At 42.6% G+C, this 20336-nt stretch overlaps 1 protein-coding gene and 1 long non-coding RNA gene across 2 annotated transcripts in view; one reads left to right on the top strand and one right to left on the bottom strand.

Annotated features, from left to right (window-relative positions):
* MACROH2A2 (macroH2A.2 histone) overlaps positions 1–13823 on the bottom strand; it is a 54735-nt gene extending 40912 nt beyond the window's left edge. Inside the window, exon 1 of the mRNA XM_007103400.4 lies at positions 13321–13823. The gene's annotated coding sequence lies outside the window, so the exon portion shown is untranslated. The remainder of the gene's footprint in view (positions 1–13320) is intronic.
* The window catches only part of LOC114484595 (uncharacterized), a 24396-nt gene extending 4944 nt beyond the window's left edge, over positions 1–19452 (top strand). Inside the window, exon 3 of the long non-coding RNA XR_003677710.2 lies at positions 19243–19452. This is a non-coding gene — a long non-coding RNA (uncharacterized lncRNA). The remainder of the gene's footprint in view (positions 1–19242) is intronic.
* The last annotated feature ends 884 nt before the right edge of the window (positions 19453–20336 follow it).

Here is a 20336-nt window from a genome sequence, read left to right as displayed (position 1 = left end):
TCAAACCTGTGTCCCCTGCATTGGCAGGCGGATTCTTAACCACTGCGCCACCAGGGAAGTCCCACAACAGCTAATGTTTAAGCTTTCAAATGAAATACAGTGATGAAATACAACCTCTGTTGGCCTCCACAACTACTAGTTCATTGTGGTTCCACCAGAGGTTCAGGGTAGATTGTACTATCTTGTGTGTGTGTGTGTGTGTGTGTGCACGCTATTTTCTTTTTGGTGATGCCGTATCTTTTGCAAAGCTGAATTTTTGGCTGTTGTGATTAAAAGCAAGTGCTGGGTGAAAATCAGTGTGGAACAGAAAATGAGAGTGGCAGTGTCCAATCTGATTCCAAGGTGTGAGAAGTCGTGTAATGTCCAACAGGTGTACACACCCTCTTTGTAATTCATCGTGGTTATTTAAGAATAGGATGCAAATGCTCTTTGTTCTTCTAATTCATGTGTTATTATTTTTTCAAAGAGCTACTAAATTGTCAGGACAGAAATGCTTATTAGGTTGTTGAGACCAAACCACTTAATAAATGGAATGGAAGGCATTTCTTCTGGCTTAAGAGCTCTGTGAAAAAATGGCTGAGACCCTAAGTTCTCTGTGAATCTGTACAAGCTGAAACATAATTATAACTTGCTCAGGGCCACCCTAAAGCAAGGAAAACAAGAAAGTTAAAGAAGTTATTTAAAATTTTGAATTTATCTTTAAATCTAATACTTGCATGCAGTAAAACAAAGCAAAAAGGTAAAGAACTTTATTATTTTATTTCCTCCATTGATTGCCTTGAAAACTGTATTTTTATTCATTTATTTATCTATACATTTTTGGCTGTGCCACACGGCTTGTGGGATTTTAGTTCCCTGACCAGGGATTGAACCCAGGCCCCGGCAGTGAAAGCACGGAGTCCTAACCGCTGGACCGCCAGGGAATTCCCGAAAACTTTAAATAATACACTTCAATCTCCATTTCCGATTCCACCAACTTTAGGGACTGTCTCCTAAGCCACTGTCATGTAAAATGAGGATGTATGGGCCCCAATCTTTCCCTGGTCCTCTCCTCCCGAGTTTACCTCTGTACTTCCACCTCTGTCTTCTATACTTTCCACTATCCCGATTTATCACATTTCTATTTTGCTCTGTAATCACATAACGAACTCTGCGTTTTGTCCCGAGGTATAATTTTGAAAGTTAAATGCCAATGAACAGCATTTATATGATGAAGACTCTGTAACTCTTGTTCCCTTCAGAATCAAGTGGGATGTTAGCTTCACATTTCTGTGGTCCAACACTAGGACCCTGTGTCTTAGTATCAAGAAGTGGAGTCTCTTGGTTCTGAAAACATGTTGTTCAATGTCATTCCACATTTTACTTGGCTTCACATTTGGATCATGTCTTTCTCGTAAAGCCTTCCCCACGCGCCCAAGTTACTACGGGCGTACCTCGGAGATACGGTGGGTACAGCTCTAGAACACCCCAATAAAGTGATTCACATCAATTTTTTGGTTACCCGGCACATATAAAAGTTATGTTTTCACTATATTGTGGTCTATTAAGCATGCAATAGCAGTGTGTCTAAACAAACAATGTACATACCTTAATTTAAAAATACTTTATTGCTAAAAAAAATGCCAAAACAACTAAAATAGTAACATCAGAGACCAACTGATCACAGATCACTATAACAAATATAATAATGAAAAAGTCTGAAATATTGTGAGAATTACCAAAATGTGACACAGAGACATGAAGTGAGCAAATGCTGTTGGGAAAATGGCGCCGGTAGACTTGCTCAAGGCAGGGGTGCCACAAATCTTCAATTTGTTAAAAAAAAGCAATATCTGTGAAGTGCAGTAAAATGAGGTATGCATGTAACTACAATTGATCCTTGTTATGTACAGTAGTTCTGTTCTATAAAGTAGACAGGACACTAAATTAGTGAGTAGTGAACAATTGTTCCTGGGGAAACAGGGTTAGGTTGCTGTCAGCCTCTGATCACAACTTTTTCATCAATGGATCAGTACAAAACCTTGTTTGATGTATGTTTCTTTTAACGACACCTTATTTAATATGAATTGTTGATTCATTAGCATTGAACTCATGGCCAGCAGCACAATAACTCCTGCTTGAATACAGCTTATCTAACACACATATTTTCTACATAAGGCACAGCTCAGCCTCCTTGCGCTTAGGAACACTAGACAGCACTTCAAGACTACACTTGGGGGCCATTTTATACAGTGAAATCACTAACAGAAAAAACAAAAATGTGAAAAACGTGGCACTAAACAGACCATGAAAAGACCCTCGTATGCAGGGTGGGAGATGAAACAGGAAGGTAGAGTGTGGCCTTGTTTGACCTCAGCGGGTAAGGTGTGCAGTGGATGAGTTAGTTTTTTCTGCTCTAAGCCTGTCTTTGAAAGACCACAAAAGCGCCACGAGTATTGATTTTGGGTTACAAATAAATTTCAGTGAGTAGGCAAGTTCGCAAATATGGAATCTGTGAATAATGAGGGTTGACTGTACCTTTTCTCTGTTCTTGTTGACGAAAGAGAAATGTGCCTTTACCATATTCTAAAAATCACCCAGCTTCTCAGTCACACTGCTCTTTGCAGGGGGCACTTTTTTCCCAGAGACTTTGTTCCTGAAGCCCTCTGAGCTGAGCTCCAGTTTGGAGTGGTTCTTTTACCCAGTGGTCATCTTTCCCAGCTCATCCCTGATGCCTTGGCTTCTTCTTTCTTGGCTTTCTCCCTTGTTTTCCTTTTATCTGCCTCATGTATCTCTTCAGAGACAGTACTGAGAAGTAAATTTTGTTTTCTTACATAAATGGAATTGTCTTTATTGAATGATCTTTGGATTATTATTTGGTAGAGTTTCTAGCATCAAAATCATTTTGCTTCAACATTTTGAAGCCATTGATCCATCATTTTTGGCATCCGGTGTTACAGAGAAGTTTGGTAGCCCCCATCTCCCAAGCTTTAAAATTTTCTCTGTATGTTCTAAAATTTCACAAGGATGTATCTAGGTGTCAGCACTTGATGATAAGCCTGTTCAATTTGAAGACTATTCATAACTCCTGGAATTTTTTTCCTGTCATGTATTTGATTATTTCCTCCCATCTCTTTATTTCTCCCACTTCTCCCTTTACTTGTCTCTTAGTGGGAGGCCTGTAAACCAGGTCTTGGATCTCCTAGATTGCTCCTCCAAGTCTCTTAACCCTTTTTTTTAAGGATTTTTTTGATATGGACCATTTTAAAAGTCTTTATTAAATCTGTTACAATATTGCTTCTGCGGTTTTTTTTTTAATTTATTTTTTTAATGTTTTGGTTTTTTGGCGCAAGGCATGTGGGATCTTAGCTCCCTGACCAGGGATCGAACCCGCACCCCCTGCAATGGAAGGCGAAGTCTCAACCACTGGACCGCCAGGGAAGTCACAAGTCCCTTAATCTTTTCCTTCCGTTTCTCAGTCTTTTTAGTTTTTATTTTGGTAATCATATTGTTAATTTCCGAATGTTCTTCTTGTTCTCTGATTGTTTTCATAGCATCCTGTTCTTTTATGAATGCAGCATGTCTTCCAATCTCTCTGAAACTAGTTGGGATGTGTTTACATCATCTTCTTTCTCTAAATTATTTTATCCAGTCAGTTGTCCTATTTGTTTATTTTCATCTTTTTCATGTTGGCTTTCCTTACATGTCTGGTGATCTTTGGTCATGCATTCATATTTAAGAATGAAAGACAAGGTTGCTTATTACAGGCAGATGGGATAGAAAAGCTTTCCTTAGATACTGTTTGGTAGGCATGGTTCCTGTTTGGGACCTCTGGGTACATGTGCAGGGCATGCCAATTAGCAGGCATCACCTTAGGGTCCCTGGTTAGGAACTGAGAGCCCCCAAATGCCAGAATGAGGGAGTTTTACTTGGTAGAGCCAGACCCATCCTCCAAATTCTAGACCTGCCCTGTAGTTGTTCAATTTCTTTAGAGAAGAAACCTCAGATCATTAGTTTGGAGGATAAATGCCAGGTTTGCAGAAGCTCTACTAGGAGTAGGGGAGGGAGAGAGGCCAATTCACCTGGCTGTTCTGGAGACAGACCTTCAATGACTCCCCATCTTCATCCTGCCCACCTTCAGGGCAGCTCCCTCCTGCTTTTATTCTTAGCTGTGGCTCTTCCTGTGATGCCATCCACATGTTCCTATGTACTTGCAGTCATAGAAAGAAATTTTCTGAAATCTCCCATTTGCTGATGACTGTCACCAGCCCCTGCCCCTTTGTTGTGAAGTGTTTATTTTCTTTGTAAGTTTTTACCATTATTTCTGTGGGCTCTAGAAAAGGAAAGCTCATGTGCTCAGAGTCCATCATTTAGAACTGGAAACCAAAAGTGTGACTTTAATTTAACATCTTAACAATCATCATTTGGGAATTAGCCTAGTAAGTACACTAGTAAAAGGAAAAGTTCAGGTGTTTTGTAATTGAGTAAGAATGTCATATTGAAAAATTTAGATTACTTTCATCACCAGGTGAGTCACTGGAAACTAACTGGTCCTGAGATAATTGAGAAATATAAAATTTCATATCAAGAGACTGTATAAGACTCACTAATAGAATCAGACCCTCAATGTGTCTGTATTTGCATAATTATAGCATATGGGATTCCTATAAACAATATTTAAAACTACATTGTAATCCCAGATGGGAGGAGAAGAAAGAAAGGAAACCTCCTAAGCATTTGCCCTTATTCAATGAATTGCTCTTGGTGAGAAACAGCAAACTTAATACACTGATTGCCTTCATGAAAAGACAAAATAATCTGGTTTCTTTAGACCACTATCTTCCTTTAATTTAAATAAGTTCTTACTCAAGCATAAACAGCTGATAAAGAGTAAACTAATTTTTATGCCTCAAACAACTTCTTGAAGTTTTTATTATATGCAAACTGAAGAGGAACAAGGCAAAGTAGCCAACTGGCAAGATGGTCCATTAGCAGCCGCCAGCAATCCTGATTTAAATGACCATTTTTTCTGCCGCCAAGCTTTTGCAAAGTGTCTTTTAAAAAGAGAAAGCAGTCAACACTTGAGATTTGGAGCAATAATTATAGGCCAGTGTGTCACAGGTGAAAAAGTTTGGTTGGGCTGATGAACCACCGTGACGAAGGATCTAGAATTTCAAAACAGCTTATTTTATTTTTTAATTGGAATATAATTGCTTTACATAGTTGTGTTAGTTTCTGCTGTACAACGAAGAGAATCAGCTATATGTATATATATACTCTTTTGAGATCATTCCCTTCAGAAGTATATAAATCAAAATGCTTTAATATATACATTATTTTAAATCTAAAACTAAGAGGTTTTATAGCTTTTTAATGATGGAAATGAATTAAAAAAACTTTAAATGTTTTCTGTAAGGTTCATAAACATGAAATTCATAGTGTCACCCCCTAATGGATTTGTTTTAAAATTGCTGAAATTTATTCAATTTATTCATTGTTAATACTTCCCTAAACTGTAGTATTGTGCTTCAGAATATTTTATATTGTAAATACTTATGAAAAAACAAAGTAGTTCTACAATGAAGCATCTTTACTTTGTCAGTTCAAAACTATCCTTTGGGAGAATAAAATGAGATGAAATAAAACTAGGTAGGACATAAGGGAATTCAATATAATTATATTAACTATATGTAGAAATATATTTTTAAAGGGTATGAAAAAAGTCTCTTAGCCTCATACCTGATAAAATTCTAACATATTTTGGTGTTACCCTTAATACTGTATTAAAATAATAGAAGTTTATTAGTATTATTTTGTAGCTGTGAAAACCATTTTCAGTAGTCCCAGCTAAATCACTTGCTCTATTATGCTTCCATTTATGAACTCCAAGGGCAAATCATTATTGCACAAGTAATACTTTCCAAATCATTTTCTTCCATGGCCACCTTTAAGTGAATGAGAAGAGTCGATAATCTTATTGTCATATATGTTAAAGCACATTAACAATTTATAACGTAAGAGCTGTATCAAATGCAATTTCATTGAAATGACACTCGGATCAAATTAATCAAGTTAACCAACCATGAACGTTAGAACCAAGCGTTAACTCAATTTATTTAAATTATACTATTGGATTACAAATCATTCCCTTTTAAAAAAGCATTTCAAGTCCTGTCCTGGAATAATCTGGCGGGAAACTCAACTGCCAGCACATTCTTTATAATTCAGAGTCAGAGGATATGTGGCCATCTGGGGCACTCTAGAAGGGCTGGGGAGCAGAGCGCGGGATGTGGAGTAGATTTAAGATATCTGCTGCCACTGCAGCACATGCTGACTTTTTAAGACGTTTTGTCTTTGTTGAACCAGAGCTAAGTTTTGTTTTGCTTTGTTTTTGTTTTTGCTCTTTTGTTATTAGCCTTATGTTATTTTCTAATATAAATATATTTGGCCACCTATGGTACTAGTTGGATGAGAAATGAATATAAATGAATGAATAAAAATACTTTGAGCTCTCTTTGATTCTGAGTTAGCAACGCACCCCAGAAGAAAATGAACCGGTTTGCCTTCCTGAATCTATTTATTCACAGAAAACAAAATAAAAACAAAACTGTTCACTGGATCCAGCTGGCTTTCGTCTTTTTGCTCTTTTGAGAATTAACAAATCGGAACAGTGGACAAGCTATCCTGTTTCCTTAAAATCGAATAGTTTCAAATTAATAGTGAGGTGTATTGTTTTACAGTGATCTGTCTTCCTGCCCTGAGCAGGGGACTAGCTTTGAACCAAGATGAGCTGCTCAGGGAGAGCGAGGGGATGTGGCAGCTCCCTTTGGCAGTGGGTGAGTGGACCAGTACCAGTCGGTGGGTGGGATGCAGCCCCTGGTGCTGCCTGACCTACCAGAGGCTCCCAGAGACATCCATGACTACTGGGCCAGCTGTGGGCTCTCAAAGCTAGAGCAGACTGTGTGCTGAGCAGAGGCATCTGCCCCGGAACCACTCTTCCTCCATCCCTCCCCCTGCCTGCCCCTCCCCACCCTGTTTTCCTTACTGTCAGTGCTAAGGCAGTGGCTGCCCTGCGGGAACCAGCGCCTGGGGGGCTGTTGCTTCAGTTGCAGTGTTCTGTGCTGGTGACAGGCAGTGTTGCTCCCTGGTCAGAGCTGTGAGGGTGCATGTTGTATCACCTGCACCAGGTAAGGGCAACGGCCAGCCTCTGTAGGGTGCATCATGGTGGGAGAATGGAAGGTACAGTGGACGGAGGAGGGGGGAATATAGTTCTGCATCGACCAGCTGCGGCCCTTAGGCAAATCAGCTGACTTTTCAGAACCTTCCTTTTGCTCAAACAAAGCCTTTCAGAAGCTCTAATATGTATAACACACAGAAGGAGGGGGAGTTACGCTGGTTGGAGTGGGGAAGGCCTGGGAAGCTTGATGGCTTGGTCCCCACCCTTTCCTGCTTTGGGCCTCTGGGCCCTGTGGCGCTCCACTGGAGAACCATGGCACCAGCTGACCTCTGAGGTCCTTTCTGACCTAAAAGTTGCTGCTACTCTAGGAAGATGCTCAAAATGTCACTCCTTCTGAGCCCCGAGCCTCCATCTGTTACTTCGTTCATAGAGACGGAACAATCAGGTAGAATTAAATCACAGGCCGGTGATCTTTCCTTCAAAGTCACTATTTCATCACCCATGATAACAACAGAAAAGAAAAAGTGGGCCTGAAAAACTGCTTTACTTTGTTTATGGCCTGCCTCTTCTCCACCCCAAGACAATGATAACATTGTTTACTAAAGAACAGCAGAGGTCAAAATCCAGTTTAGAAGCAAGGGGGCAATGATGACCACCTCACTGAAATTCTGGAAAACTGGTCAATTTGGAAGTTTAGCACTCTGGTGGGGAACCCAGTGAATTATTGTCTGATCTAAAAGTTTATGCTGTGTACGGTATGAGCTATTGGAATTTACCTTTTCATAGTCTACCACCACTATTTACTGTAATGGTTTTATTGAGCAGTGAAGGCAGCAAAAATACAAGTTACGCAGTTCTGTGTATGAACCATTACTGCTGCCAGGCCAGTGAACACAGGGCCTGGGATTTCCTGGAAAAGTTTGACTTCATTTTGTTATATTTTTGTCCTGTTGTCATGGAAATAACCCACATTTAGGCATCGAAACTATATCATCAGGACTACCTCTCATATCCAGAAACGATCTCCAAACCTTTGGTCAGACCATGTATTGAAATTTTGACCTAAACAATACGGTCACTGTAGCTTATTCTTGTGGCATCACAGAATCAGCTGAAATAAACGTCCCTGTACGAGGCTGGTGGTCGTACGCCTGTTTCCACACATGTTCTGTCAAAGCATGGGAATTTTGACTTGAATTACTTACTCCATTCCAAGTCCAAATTGGCAAAGCCAGTCAAATAAATTGGGCAAAGTATGATGGATGGTGAGATGGATAAATGAACAACAAAGGCTTCAGAGAAACCACCAAATTTATCTTATTTAATACTTTGTGACAAGACAGTTTAAAGTACAGTGTGATGTGGCTCAATCTGATGCTCTTTAATCTTTTATTGACATAGGTAAAATAGTGATGCAAACAGCAGTTTAAAAAGAAAATCTGCATACACTAATGTTAAAATGAACATAATCTGAGAATCACTGGAACGCCAGCACCTCCTGTTCCGCCACATGCACATGAGGATGTGGGGCCGTGGAGTGAGGCTGCCTGGGCGGGAGTCCTAAATCTACCACCCACCAGTTGTGTGGTGACCTTGGGCACATTTTAACCTCTCTCTTCGCTTCTGTAAGATGGGTATAACAACCGTGCCTACCTATAGGGCTGTCGTAAGAATGATAAGCATTGATACCTTTGAAGGGCTTGGAACAGTACCTGGCAAGCAGTAAGGCATTTAGTAAACATTAGCTACTATGACTTATTTCCACAAAAGAAAGTTTTAGAGACTATTTTCACAGAATGCAGGCTAACATTTTAATTCAAAAGTGACTATTATAATACTATAGTGCTGGATTTGTGTATAACATGAGGCTTAAAACTCAGTGATGTCTTTCTGCTTCTCTCATTGGTCTTAGGAGGCAATGTAAAGGGGTGGAAAAGAAATAGTCCTGGGAAAACACTAAGAGCCACATACTCTACAGCAAATACTTTTGTTTTTCCCAAGGCTGGGCACTTTGGGCCCATCTTGTTCTAATCCCATATTCCCCACCTTCCGTCTGCCCGGGGAACCCACAATGATCGCAATGTTAGACCCATAGGATTTCACAAAATCATAATCTAAGACTGAAAAGGACCTGAGTGATCAGTCATTTAGACCACTCCTGCCCAATTTTAGCCACAATAAAAGTGAGGGGTTGTGGTCATTGAATGACTTGTCCATGGCTACACGGGGACTGGGTGAGATCAGACCCAGTCCCCTCACCCCCACTTCTGGAACCCGGGTCAGGGGCTGTTTCTCTTATACTTTGTCGTATGTTTCATCCCCACTGGCACCTAGCATAGTATTACGTGCACATTTGACATTCAAAAAATATTCCTCAAATGAGTGAATGAATAAGTGAAACCAACCTTAAATATTTGTTTTGAAAGTACTTTGGAGTTCCTTTTGTAATATTTGGGGCGGGGGGAATGAATTATCTTCTCAAACACTTTTTCCTCCGACCTAATTCCCAATATGTATACCATTGTGCATCTAGGGGAAAAACAATCCCCCGTCCTCAGGTTTCCACTACATTCTTTTTAAAAATACCACCTTTCAATACCATTGTTAGAACTCATGTCCTCATTTTTTCCTTCTAAATCTAACTTAAGATATTCATAGAATCATAGTGATGAAAGCAATTGTGACCTGTTCATTTAGTTCACTCCCCAGTCTGAACCTGGGCAGGGCAGGCCAGGACTCAGGGAACGCACATCATCATGCTGAGCAAAGAGGAGGTGCTAGCTAGAGCCTGGTGTCTGCAACAGGCTTCCTTCAGCCTGTCTTGTCTCCTCTTCCCCTTTCCCTCCAAATCCTGCTACATTCCCTGTGAAGCCTCGCCCAAGCCTTCCCATCCAGCTTAGAATTCTCTTCTTCCTTTAAAAACTGTCATAGCATTTTAATTATGGCTTTTATTACACATTATCAATCACTTTTAAATTAATTGTGTTTAGTTATCCAAGCAACATATAAATTAATCCAAGTTGTAAAATTTCAAATATTATAACGACAGTTATGGATGGGTATGATTAATATGATTAAAGTCCTCCACGATGCATCTAATTCTTGTTTCTTTTAGTGGGTGTCTTGTTCTACACCGGTCCTGTCCATTTTTACTTATAGAAATTCATAGTTTTATTTTGTTTTTCCAAAAATGGTACCATTCAGTATGTATTGTTCGGTAATTTGCTTTTTTCGTTAATAATGCATCTCGATGACCTTTCTGTCTTAGTAATGATATAGACTTAACTTCATTCTTTTTAACTTCTTCCTAATTTTCCAGAAGATGTACCAGAGTTCATTTAGCCATTCTCTATTGATGGCCATTAGGGTTGTTTTCAATTTCAGAATTACCAAAACTCTGCCATGGAAGGGAATCACATAATCTCTGTACACGCCTGCCTGCTTCTCTAGGGTACATTCCAAGAAATGGAATTGCTGGGTCACACAGAATGTGCACATTATTAATTTCAACAGTGCCAAACTGCCCTCCAAGTTGGCTATATTAACTTACACACCTGTCAGCAGTATATAAAAGTACCCGTTTTCCCACTAGTTTGCCAATCTTAATCACTTTTCCCCTTCTTTTACCTTCCTATATATTTTATTTCCTAGATCTGGGGGTGTAAGCTCTCTGAGAGCAGGGCCCATGATCTCCTCATATTTGCATTTCTTCCCCCATCCAGAGGGGTTTAAAAATTGGTGCTCCATAAACACCTGTTGAATGATCTCTAACCATACGTTTTTCATTCATCTCTGGGCAGTACACACTTTTCAGAAGCATTTACCAAGACAGCATCTAACTTTGAGAATGAAAAACATTCTAAGAAAGTTGGTTGATTTTTTTGCACATTCCTCCCGCTGAACAAATTACAGATATCTTTCATTTAAAGTTGCCTAAGACAGGATTCTCTTCTGCCTTGCTGGCAGGGGGCAGTGAAAACAGACCTGGTTATCTCAGACAATAGCTAGCAGCGTGTCCCACCCACTGGGAAACAGCAGACCAAAGGCGCCTCAGAATCCCTGGGAACTAGACAGAAGATGGAATGGTGAAGGAGAAGGGCCACAATCTTTGCAACATTCTGGATCTAAGAAGGTAAATTCTTTTAAAGAGTTTTGAAATAGAGGAAACCATTAATAATGTCTAAAGCATGGCAATAAATGGATCCAGGTGAGGAGGAACTGTGACAGGGTAGGAAAAACTGAAGTGAAGAACTGGGCATAAAGAAATTTGGATACAGGAAATAGGGGTTTTAAAGGTGTGAATTACGTGATTCAAGAGAAACACTTCCTCCAGGCCTATATTTATTTATATGATAATCTTGGGCTAAAGCAGTTCTAAAAATGCACAAGTGTACTTCCAAATCTTGGCGCTCTGAACATTTATTTGAAAATAAGAAGAGTTTTCCAAAGGGATAAGAGATAACTTTCAGCTAAATATGAAAGAATTGAGAATTACGTGTAGCTTGGTTTGTGTTTCACAAAAGAACTGCTCCTAAATAAGAAACATAAAGGAAGACACATGTTCGCTCTTAATAATGTTTCTTTTTCTCTCACCTACTGAACCGTTTCAATAGCAACTGCGCAGCCCAGTGAGGGTACAATCGCATTTCGACACAAACAAATGAGAAGTGAGGAAACCATTTGCCGTGCTGGACTGATTGGGGAATGGCCCCCTGAGGCTGGACCGATACACCTCAGTTCATTAGCTCTGTTGGAAAACCCAAACGGCCCTTACTTTACCATCAGGGCCTCGGGGCTGTGGTCCCCGCTGCACTCCCTTAACCAGACATGGACCCGCGGTTTGGTTTCTCGGTTCATCTCTTTTCGCCCCTTTCATCCCTTCTCCCACCCTGGGGCCGTTGCCAATAAACCCAGCAGTGACCGGGCCTAAATCAAGCCCGCTGTGGCCCAGTTTTGGCCAGGAACAATCAGCGTCTGGAAACTACTGGAGGAGGAGGCGCATTTGGCCCTTTGGGGGCTCAGTGCCCTTCTGGCCACTGTTGTGTGGAACAAAGAGGGCAGGAGCGGAGGGCGCCCCCAGGAGGAATGGCGGGGAAAGACACTCGTGGGCGCGATTCAGGAGGCGGGCGAGGCTGGAACTAGGGTGCTCCCGGAGAGCGGGTTTGCCGCCCGGGGAAGCATGGCTGGTCCCCGCCCGCTGCGCCCCGCACGCGATTCGCCCCGTATCCGGCGGCCGGCGCAGCCCTTTCCTGCGTCGCAGCCTCTTTACTTTTATTCCTCCCCCCTCCGATTATTATTACTATTCTTTCCCGCGCAAAGCGGGAACCCGGGACTGCCCAACCGAGCGGCGGAGGGGCCGCCATTTCCCCGGGAAAGCTCAGCGCGCGTCGGCACCGGGCGCCCCGGAAAGGGAACCAGAGGGGAGTGCCCGGCCCCGAACCCTCCTCCGCGCCGGCCGGGAACTCACAGCCGCCCGCGGCGCCCCGCTCACCGCGCAGCAGCCCCCGACCCACGCCTCCGCCGCCCGCGTCCCCGGCGTGACCTTCTCCGGCGCGGCCCACCCCCGGACCCCGGTCCCTTCCCTCCTCCCGGCGCCTCCGCGCCCCTTCCATTGTCAGCCCGGAGCAGCCGGCACCCGACCTGGGCACCCTCTGAGGCCCCCAGAGCGGCCCTGCCCGGGCTCTCTCGGCCCCTGCGCAGACCACCGCCCCGGACCAGTCCCCCTCGGCGGCCGGGCGCCTCCCTTCTCCCCCTCTGCGACCCCAACGCCGCATCTCCAGGAGCCCTCCGCTCCCTCGGGACAGCCTCGCCCGGGGCTCGCGGCTGGACCCCGCATCCCTCCTCCTTCCCTCAACGCCCAAGATGCCCCCGGCTCCTCGCCGGCCACAGGAATTTTACCGCTTCTTTAGCAAACGCCCCCCCCCCTTTATTTCCTGAGGAGGCAAGTTGGGCAGCTTGATTTATTAATTTGTCTTTCTTTCTTTCTTTTCTTTCTTTCTTTTTTTTTTTGAGGGGAGGGTCGGCTCTCTGGGGAGCGCCCGCAGGGGCTGGGCGGTGAGGAGGGGCAGGGGTTCTCTCCAGCCCCTGCACTGCCCCCGCGGCGCGTTTTGTTTCCAGACCCCGAAGCCCCCTGAACAATAATGCCACCGCCATGGCGGGCTCACCTGGTGCTGTGCCGCCTGCTCCGGGCGCCCGGTGCCCTCCGCGCGCCGCTCCCAGGGCGCAGGTTCGGCCCGCGCGGCGCCGGTGCCGGGCAGGACTCTTTGCCTTTCTTTGGGTTCTATCTGTGCGTGTCAATGGCGGCAAGCGGCAGTTCTCCGGGCCGCGGATAGTAGCGGGGGGAGGAGGAGGAGGGAGAAGGGATTGCTCCTTCTCCACATAACCACCTCTAGGAGGAGTCGCTCAGCCTCATCCCCCGCCAGCCCAGGCTCCGCGACGGGTCCTGGGCTTTCGGTGGGGCTTGATGAGCTATTGTCCTTCAGGAGCATTAATGATGAAACCGCGCGGCCTCCGCGTCGCTGGCGGATCCGCTGGGTGCGCTGAGGGCCACTTGCTAAGATGAGGCTTTCCCCAGAGCTGGGGACAGAGGCGCTATGGTCACGATCCAGAGTCTCCTGTTAGCAGGATCCACCTTTAGTGGAAGAAGGCGGCGTGGGCGTTCATCCGGCAGTTCTAGGGAGAGCCTTACAAGGTGAAAGGGAAAAAATGCCCCCTTCGATGGTCTCGTGTCCTTAAATAATAATAAATACATTAACGATTGTGTCCACCACTGGGACGATAGCATAGCATAGGGTGGCCATAGCCATGACAACTGAGAATTTATATCCATGCCTGCATCTTAGCTTTTTATAAATTAAGACAGAATCCAGCGTTGCATATTCTTTGGAGTAGCAGATGTTTGTTTTCATGGGTAAGACTGTGTGCATGGACATAATTTTTAATTCAGTTGCTTTACAGTGTGTTAGTTTGTAATCTCAGCGGGTATTAAGACTGGCACGAAGCTATTGTTTTAAGGATTTCTATTAGTTTCTGGAAAAAATATTTTTATAGGGGTGTGGTGGACAGTATCAGGTGTGAAAATGGGGTTAGTAGTTGCTCTGTTCTACTGGAAGCCACTGCTGTCCTTTGTAACTCTAGATGTTGGCCAGGGCTTCATGGCTGTCGGGGGGTGAGTCAAAGGAATTTATTTCAGCGGGAAATGCTAACTTGCTATGGGCCATCCATGCTTCCTCTGATCTCCTGCTCAGTGAGTCAAAGGACTAACAAAAGGAGAGGCAAATTTTTGATGTCTTCACAAAAGAGAAACCCACAGGAAAACACAGTTCTCCAGCATTGGCCAAAAAGATGCATTTCAAAGCCTCTTCCATTTGGCAATATTATGTGTATTTACGCCTATAAACTTATAAATGTTTAGGCAATGGGGAAGCTTGGCGTGACTAAAAGCCTCCAATAGACTAAGTCTACTCCCCTCTGGATTTATACTATTTAATCAGGGCTGTTGATGGAATTAGTAGATGGCACATTAGACTGGGTGCATGTCAAAGTGTTTTCTGAGCAATCAGTTGACTTCCCAAAAGATTATGGATAAAGGTACAAATAAACCTCTCTGTTTAAATCTCATATGGCTTCTCAAAGTCTCCTGGGCCCAAAGGTCTCCATTCATTGGGACTTCCTTCACTCGCCTTCCTACTCTTTTTACCCTCTCTGTGTATGACCTCACTGTTCTTTGTCTTTTTTTTTTTTTTTTTTTTTTTTTTGCCTTACTGCGTGGCATGTGGGATCTTAGTTCCCCAACCAGGGATTAAACCCGCGCCCCCTGCGTTGGAAGCGTTGCATCTTAACCAGTGGACCGCCAGGGAAGTCCTGTCCTTTGTCTTTGCAGGCACTTTCCAGGTCAGCAATCTAGTCAGGATGAAGTCCTCTTTTCCCAAGACATATATTTATACGGTTTTAAATGATCCCCTGGGGCATCTCATAATGGTTTTGATTTCCCCTTCTTAGAGGAAGCGCCTATCTCCCTTCTTATATAGATTTCTGATGCCCATTCTAGATCAGAAATAACCTCCAGGCCAACATTCAAGAGGGCTCAGGAGCCTTCTGGGAGTGCTTGAAAAATCCTCCTACCCTGTGACCCAATCAGCCAGGCTGACTGAGATAGAGTTGAATAATTCATCAATATATATTAGATTCACATTCTCCCTGTAACTTCCCAATAAAAATGGTACTCATGGTCATTTTTATGTGGATTTTATGTAACTCGTTTCATCCTAGCATTTTGTTATATGCTCTTCCTGAGAAAGGCTGGGTCTAAGAAATTTACTAGTCAGAATTTTTCCCCTTTCATACTGGTTGGTTCCTTCAAATAGATGATAAGTTGAAATTCAGAGAATCAAGGGAATGTCAGCTTCATAATACTCTGGTTCTTGGAATAGAAGAGATCACAGAGTTCACTTGGTCAAACCCTTTATGCGGTAGGAAAAAAAATCTGGTATTCAGGAGATATAAGGGACAAATATGCAACCTGATACGCAGATCTAGTTAAATTATCTATATGTAATATTGAACACTTAGCACATGAACAGAAATTTAACACTGAGATAATATTGTATAGTTAAAATACATTTGAAGTAGTCAACATGATTATAAGTTCATCAGGAATCTTGAGTTCTGCGGTGGCCTCCAGCTCAGGGAGCCTCTGACAAGCTGAATAACAAATACTGTTAATAAGAGCTTACACTTATTGAATGCTTACTTTGTGCATTGTGCTTTACCATTACTAACTCATTTAATCCTGACAACAACTCTGTGGGGTAGGCACTGTTTTCTCCTTTTTACAGGTGTAGAAACTGAGGCAGCGAGTGGGTGAGAAAGTTGCCCATAGCTACAGTTAGGAAGTGGCACCCTCATATACTTAATTCACTGTTACTGTGGTCGGGGTGCGCATTTGCTTTAAGCAAAGGAATTTTGTGATTGGTCACAAGGTGGAAAGTCTCTTGGACCATTCCCAATACATATCCTCAAGGAGTCAGTGGAAAGCTGATTACAGTAGGTTTGGTTGATTACCATTGCAATGAAAATATTTTCTTAACCCTTGACCTGTATGTGTGCATGATATTATGAATAAACGTATTGATTGTGAGTTGACTCCATTAGCGACAAGGATGTCTCATAAACATTTTATTGAGATGCAGGATGAACTGCTTCTTTACTTAGAGACAGGCATGTAGCGTGATTTAGAGATGAAAAAATATGAATTAGCCATGCAACCAGATTCATATTCTGTTGGATCTACTAGTAATTCATCCACAAACTCATCTATTTTAAAAATAGCTTTGATTTTGCCCCCCAAAACCTTTTTACTTTTTCATAATCCAAATTTATGATGTTGTGTGAATTGAGTGGGTTTTTATTTTCCATGATTAGTTCTAATCTGGTTTATGACACTTATTATAATTCGTGATCATTTTACTCTTCTGAGATCTTGCTTTGCCATTACCCTATTAATTTCCTGACCTCATCCTCTTCTAGAAGGCTATGTCATGTAGGTATATATTTATATCTGACATATATAAGTATATGAGTATAAGATTTATATGTCCAGATTAATTTCATTTGAGAATTCTGATCTCCTTTGAAGTAACCTGAGATTCGCTGGGACTGTCATAAAAACAGATGGAAATCATTGGTTTAAGCTCTTCTTTGAATGTAAGTTAGGCAATTCTAGACGGCGTATTAATTCCATCAAGGCACCAAATGGCATAACTCTAAATAGCAACTTGGGAGCCTGAGGTTGTGAATACCCACAAAGCACCAAGCTAAACAGTACCCCACTATTCTAAGAAATAAACACAGCTTCTAAATGTACCTTATAGCCTGGAAAATATTAGGCAATCTGACTTTAAAATTTTTTATTAGCTAGAAAAATGCTTAGTCTTTCCTGTTGTTATATTTTGAATAGTGCACATGATTAATGTTAAACATTTATTTCCTTGATCTGAACTGGTGGCTTTCAGATCTTAATAATTTATGGAAGTGAATAAATATCCTTAAAGAAAGGGCACATAGACAATCATTGTGGCAACAAAGCCCATTCTTGGTATCTCTGGCTAAAATGAACATCTTCGTCCCCTAACGAGAAACATTTTACTGGTTCTGATTCTTAAAATCAACAACAAAATATGTCCTTTCTTTTTGTTTTTGCCTGTGCTGTCCGGCTTGTGGGATCTCAGTTCCCTGCCCGGGCCACAGCAGTGAAAGTGCCAAGTCCTAACCACTGGACCGCCGGGGAATTCCCCAAATATGTCCTTTTTGACACTATGTCCTGACCCTTTGGTTCTGGGAAAGGGGATTTACATGAGTGGGTGTGTGTGTATAGAGGCATATCTATGTATAGACATCTACATATGAACGAATAAATATTTGGTGTGTGTTACACGTGTGTACATTGTAAGATGTGTAGTCACTGAGATTGCTGGAGGCTCAGAGTTAAGCCTGATTTGGATTTTAAAGGAAACTACCAAATGTTTAACATTTAACTGATGAACTGTATTGTAAAGGAAAATGAAATATTTCAGTTTTTAAGGGAAATACATTGTCAGCCCCAATTATGCAGAGTTGTAGTTAGGAAAATAAGGCACGCAATGTCATTAAGTTTAATGGAAACAGAACCCGGAGCGAAGGGGAGCGTGCCAGTTGGTATCTTGCTCTGTTCAGTGCCGGAGCTCTCTGGGAGATCATCCCAATACTTCCAGGCAGAGCTCTTTACGACAATTGTGATGGGAAGTGGCAGCATGCATCTAGAGACTTTGGACCTTAGCATCTGTGCTGGGAGATCTGTGCAATGTGCCCTCAAACCTAAATGAAATTGCTCTTTACAATTTAAACCCATTCTAGAGAATGGGGGCACTGATTTTACAAATGCACAAAAGCAGAACACCATAGTAAGACTATAATTTATTTATACAAATGGTGTGTTTTTACAAAGGCCATCTGTCGGTTGACTCTCTGATCTAAAACAAATCTGTTTGTTCCCCGGAAGAAATAACATGTCTGTTGAAAAAGGATTTATGGACGACAGGCTGCCCAATCCACCAGCCATTGGTATAATAGTAACTATTTATGATATATTTACTTCTAAGGGAGTGCTGTGAGTGGAAACTATTACTTGTGAAGTATGGTAATTAATTTTTCATTACCTCAAAGCCAAGAAATGGAGCTCAGTTGCATTTATTAAGATTGCTGCATGAGAAACATGTTTCTTCTGGAAAAAGAGTATAAAATAAAAGTATGATAGGACCATGGGCTTGAACTCAAGCCCTGGATTTGGTTTTGGAGGACAAGAAGACAAATTGCTATTGAATGACCCTGGCCACTTGATCTCTAGGCACCACTGATAGCCCTTACTGAAAATTAGATCCTACCATTAATACCAAAAGAAAAGAGGACTCTAGGCTGGGAGAAACAGAAATGGAAGAGAAGGGAAGACCCCTGTCTCCATCCTCCTACACAAAAGAGATACTCCAGTGAATATTTATTCATATTTTAATAATTATTTTGGAATGGAATCTAATATTTCTTAATAAGTACCCTTTTTAAGAAACTGGGCTAGGTCACATGAGAGGTACAAAGAGGCATGTTTTCTTCTCTCAAGAAACTTGCCATCTACCTGATAACTCAGGGCATGGTGATAGATCTAGAAATCACCTTGACATTATCAATGAAAAGTGGTTAACCAGAGTCAGTGGTTATCTTATCTCTAAACCCCTTTCTTAAGTTAATATCGATTATATTTTGGTTTTCCAAAGTATTCATAAAATTAGCTAAACCAAGTTCTTGCCCCAAATATTTCATTTTATTTACTTTTATTTATTGTTATTTTTCAGACATTTAAAAAAATATATAATACTTGAATATGACACGCAAAAAAGTACAAAGGTAGATGGTCCAAGGGGTCCTTACTCCTTGTCCCCCAGGCAGCCAGTTGCACTTCCCAAGGTAACCAAAGTTAAGTTACTTTTGTGTCCTTCTAAGCACCACTTTTCTCCTGGGTTTCTTTTTGTGGACAGAGGTCTTATTTGTCTTTTAAGGGACTCTGGAGAAGTCTTAATATTCAAACCCCAAAGGGGACAGATTCTACAACAGCACATTAACTCCTTTCTGTTAAGATCTTGGGCAGAAGAGTGGACACAGAGGTTCAGAGGCAAGATGTTGGTGAACATAACTACGGGGATTTTCTGCTGGTGCAACAAAGTGCAAGTCCCCCTCCCCTTTGGATCTAGGAAAATCCTCACATGATGTAAGTCAAAACCCAGAGACAGGGCTGGCACTGAAATACATTGTGTCTCTCAGGCTGACAGTCCAGGATCCCAGCTCTGAAGATAGGAGGACCCTCCCTTACCTCTTGATTAATCCTTGAAGATGCCTGGATGCCATTCCACTTTATTTCCCATGAATACCTCCCAGTAGTGGGGCTAGAGAGGAAGTGGGCCCTGCCACAGAACCCCCATTAAGTAGACAAGTCTCCCAGGACAGTTGGATTGAGCCTGTCTGCCCCAAAGCTCCACACTTCAAAGCGCATCAGAAACGATGAGGTGGTTGGATCAGATCACATCCAAGGTCATGTCTGCTTGGGATCTCTCCAGCCTGGGGCTCATGAGCAGGGTTGATTTCATCTGGGGCTGCTGCTCTCTGGTTTGGGCTGCCAACCTTCCCATTTGGAGGCTGGGTCTCAGCTCAGCCCTGGGGGGATCTGAGGGTAGTGGACCAGGGCACAGCATGCCCCTGGAGCCTGCATAGGCAGGAGGTTGATTCAGCCAAGGCACTCTAGAAGCATAAGCTTCAGGGACAGTGGGGATGGGGCAGCTCATGGCTTCCTGCAGCCATTTAGCTATGGCCTCCTGAGGTCTGGTTCTTAGCAGCCCTCATGTTGCCCCTCCCCCATCCTTATAGAGGAATTCCACTCTTGGGCCTCAACACAACACTTCCTGTCTCACTTAAGTATTCCTTCCATTTCCTTTGGGTTGCAGGAGAGTATCAGAGTGAAAAGGAAGAGAGTTCATGCCAAAGGAGACTCAGCCACTCACACCTTCGCTACCCATAGAAATTTCAACCTCTGTTTCTTTCCCTCCCTCCCTCCTTCCTTCCTTCCTTCCTTCCTTCCTTTCCTCCTTCTGTTTTCCTC

Source organism: Physeter macrocephalus, chromosome 20 (genome assembly GCF_002837175.3).
Source record: "Physeter macrocephalus isolate SW-GA chromosome 20, ASM283717v5, whole genome shotgun sequence".
Taxonomy (NCBI): domain Eukaryota; kingdom Metazoa; phylum Chordata; class Mammalia; order Artiodactyla; family Physeteridae; genus Physeter; species Physeter macrocephalus.
Note: the sequence above shows the minus strand (reverse complement) of the source record. Positions and strands in the feature narration are given on the sequence as shown.